We start from the raw sequence: 3,991 nt of genomic DNA, 5'->3' as shown, positions 1-3,991 counted from the left end.
CTTCAGGTGGTAGAGGTGGGATCCCTCTCTGAGTCGGAGGGAAAAACCGACCCAGGAGATTAAACAGATTAAGAAAGGTAAATACTAAAACAGACTGAACTAGGATCGAACCCACCAACTTGTACTATGAAGGTCATCGGTCTACCATCTGAGCCACTCAGGTGTTTGATAAAAATATATAAAAGATATAACAAACAAGTTTATGATATTACGTGACTGTTAATAGTAATTGGAACTCCGGTTTAAATGGGATCTGAATGACAGGGATGTTTTATTTTCATTTCAATAAACCACAAGTAAACTATCGGTTTTTATTGGGGAAGGCACTTCTTTTCAGCTTCGACTTATTGTGATAGGTTCATCAGTCTGTTGAAATTAACTCAGGATACAATAAATTTAGACAGTACCTGTCCGCCTCAGTCCTTTAGTGGTTATAGTGATTAGCTGCCATCCCCGGAGGCCCGGGAACGATTCCCGGCTCTGTCACGAAATTTGAAATGTGGTACGGTTGGTGGAACGGGATTCACTCATCCCATGAAGTCAACTGAGTGGAGGGAGATTCGATGTCCACCTCAGCCATCCTCGAAGTGCTTTTCCGTGGTTTCCCACTTCTCCAGGCAAATGGCGGGATGATAACTAACTTACGACCACGGCCGCTTCCTTACCCCTTCTTTTTCTTTTTGCTTTACGTCGCACCGACCCAGATATGTCTTATGGCGACGATGAGATAGGAAAAACCTAGGAATGGGAAGGAAGTGGCCGTGGCCTTAATTAAGATACAGCCCCAGCATTTGCCTGGTGTGAAAATGGGAAACCACGGAAAACCATCTTCAGGGCTGCCGACAGTGGGGTTCGAACCCACTATCTCCCGATTACTGGATACTGGCCGCACTTAAGCGACTGCAGCTATCGAGCTCGGTATTCCCTCTTCCTTATCTATACCTTCCGATCATCCCATTCCTCACAAGGCCCCTGTTCAGCAGAACAGGTGGAGACGCATGGGCGAATTACCGGTCATCCTGCCGAGGTGGATCCTCGACATTGAAAGAACACTCGCACTGCCCGGGAATCGAACCCGGGTCGAAAATATGGCAATTTTGCATGGTACCACTACACCAGCAGTGCCTTTGGGCCAATCGTGGTGGGATCTCTTGCTGAGTCTGAGGGAACACCCAACCCTGGACGGTAAACTGATTAAGAAAGAAAATACCTGAAAAGAAAATTTCAATTATTTTTCTAAATTTACTCCATCCTGAATTAGTTTCAACTGACTGAAGAACATCCCACTTCATAGTTATAGAGTTTAAACTTTAAAAATTTGGTTTACGCCCCATCGATACAGACATGCCTTATGGGGACCATAGGATGCTCGAATGAATACGGATAATCCTGGTTAAACAGTAAAGTGGTAGGTGGTAAGTGTGGTATGTTTAACAGTATTCTTTCTTTCTTAGTCTGTTTATCCTCCAGGGTTGGTTTTCCCTGGGACTCAGTGAGGGATCCCACCTCTACCGCCTCAAGGGCAGTGTCCTGGATCGAGAGACTTTAAGTCGGCGATGAGTCTGGGGAGGAGAACCAGTACCTGGCCCAGGCGACCGCACCGACTATGCTGAACAGGGGTCTTGTTGGGGGATGGGAAGACAGGAAGGGTTAGACAAGAAAGAGGGAAGGAAGCGGCCGTAGCCTTAGGTTAGGTACCATCCCGGCATTTGCCTGGAGGAGAAGTGGGAAACCACGGGGAACCACTTCGAGGATGGCTGAGGTGGGACTGGATTCCCCCTCCACATCGTTGACCTCCCGAGGCTGAGTAGACGCCGTCCTGTCCCTCGGGAATCGGGAATGGAACCCGAGGATGGCAGCTAATCACACTAACCACTACAGCACAGAATCGGAATTTAACAGCGTTACTGATTCTAATTTAAGAAATTACAAACTTAATAATGTATCCTGATCAAGCCATGCACGCATTCAAAATGTTAAAAAGTACCTGCACTGCCCGGGAATCGAACCCGGGTCGCAAGAATGGGAATCTTGCATGATACCACTACACCAGCAGTGCTTAGTTACACAATATTTCTACTCTCCGTCACAAGTTTCTTATCAGTAATGTAGCAGCACAACAGTAGTGTTACTGTATAGTCACGGACACATTTCAGCGCCCAGCCTTTCCAGATAATGACAGCGCCAGGTGTGCTGTAAAACAGAGCTGGCCAACCTCTCGAAGACATTTTTACAGCTAGCCAACCATTTATATATCAACACGACACACGGCGTGTCTATATATTTTTGTGCACAATCCTCAAACAACTTGGCGCTAGTAACTTGGTCCTTAGATTTAACCTGACTAGCTCAGTTGATTTAAAGCTGGGTATCGCGTTTAAGATTGCTGGTTCGATTCTGGCATGTGTCGAAAATACTTTACGACTGCGTCTACGCAATTCTCAGACAGGCAGCAGTTTAGATCATGTGAAACCTACGAATATATTTCTCTCTTCTTTGTTTTTCTAACATTTTACTCTGCTACATTTCAGTGTTTTAATGGCATAATTTTCCTTAACTGTGTAAGTGGCTATTTAACGGAATGCGTTTTGGGTACTGTTCCCATCCGTGTGTACAAGAAGGAGGAGGGTTCGAAACTGACCATCGACTATGCACACAGTGAATTTCGATGGTGTATTTCAAATTCAAGGCCCCTATTCAGCATAGCAGGTGCGTCCACCTGGGCGAGGTACTGCTTCTCCTTCCCAGTTGTATCCACCCGACCCAATGTCTCACGCTCCAGGACACTGCCCTTGAGGCGGTAGAGATGGGATTACTCGCTGAGTCCGAGGGAAAAACCAACCCTGGGAATTTATACAGATTAAGAAAGAAAGATATTTCAAATTCGAGCAAATTACATATAATAATTTTGTGTGATTGTGGTGTAGTGCTTATTGTGATTAGCTCCCACCCACTGAGACCCGGGTTCGATTGCCGGCTATGCCATCCTCGAAGTGGTTTTCCGCGATTTCCCACGTCCCTCCAACCAAATGCTAGGATGGAACCCAACTTAAGGCCACGACTACTTCCTTCCCTCTTCCTTGTCTGTTCCTTCCGATCTCTCCATCCCCCAACACGCTCCTTTTCAGCATAGCTTGTGAGGCAGCCCGGGCGAGCTACTGGTTCTCCTTCACAGTTGTATTCCCCAGACCAAATGTCTCACGCTCCAGGACACTCCCCTTGAGGCGGTAGAGGTGGAATCCCTCGTTGAGTCCGAGGAAAAAAATCCAACTCTGGAGGGTAAACGGATTAAGAAAGACGGAAAAAAAAGAAAGAAAGAAAGAAAGAAAGAAAGAAAGAAAGAAAGAAAGAAAGAAAGAAAGAAGGAAATGAAGAAATGTGCCAACGCCGAACATGTATTATATACATTTGAAATAGTGTTGGCTACTGAATGTATGATTCGAAGCAGTGTATCGATTCATTCAAGTGTCCGAGTGAATCGATTCACAGGAACGGCGAGCTCACGGCACATGATTCAGCTTACTCCCAGCGGACAGTGCTGAGTGGCGCACTCACTGGACGTTGACGGGGAGCCGAGCTTCCGCTGCAGCGAGACATACAGTGAATCATGGCACATCGAAAGAATCGTGAACGAGCGCGGCTCAGTGAGACACATGATACACACGGCTCCTTATGGGCTCGCTGGACACGCGGAGAGCCGAGCTTCCGCTGCAGCGAGACATACAGTGAGCCATGGCACATCGAAAGAATCGTGAACGAGCGCGGCTCAGTGAGACACAAGATACACACGGCTCCTTATCGGCTCACTGCAGCGAAACATACAGTGAGCCATGCTACACTGAAAGAATCGTATGCTATAATGGACTCTCGAGCTCAGCTTATTTGAAAATAATACCCATTTGCACTCACTGTCCTCTTCTTACAGGGAAGTTTAAATAATAGATGGATTTACTTGCAGTGTTATAAAGGTAGTCACAACATAATTCTGAAG

The 3,991-nt window shown here is 46.4% G+C and overlaps 1 non-coding gene across 1 annotated transcript; it reads right to left on the bottom strand.

The window, feature by feature from the left end:
- Window positions 1-1,988: 1,988 nt before the first annotated feature.
- Window positions 1,989-2,059, bottom strand: TRNAG-CCC (transfer RNA glycine (anticodon CCC)). Its single transcript has one exon. It is a non-coding gene; the product is annotated as a tRNA-Gly (tRNA).
- Between the last annotated feature and the right edge of the window lie 1,932 nt (window positions 2,060-3,991).

This window comes from Anabrus simplex, chromosome 1 (assembly GCF_040414725.1).
Source record: "Anabrus simplex isolate iqAnaSimp1 chromosome 1, ASM4041472v1, whole genome shotgun sequence".
Taxonomy (NCBI): Eukaryota; Metazoa; Arthropoda; class Insecta; order Orthoptera; family Tettigoniidae; genus Anabrus; species Anabrus simplex.
This window is presented reverse-complemented; position numbering and strand designations above follow the sequence as displayed.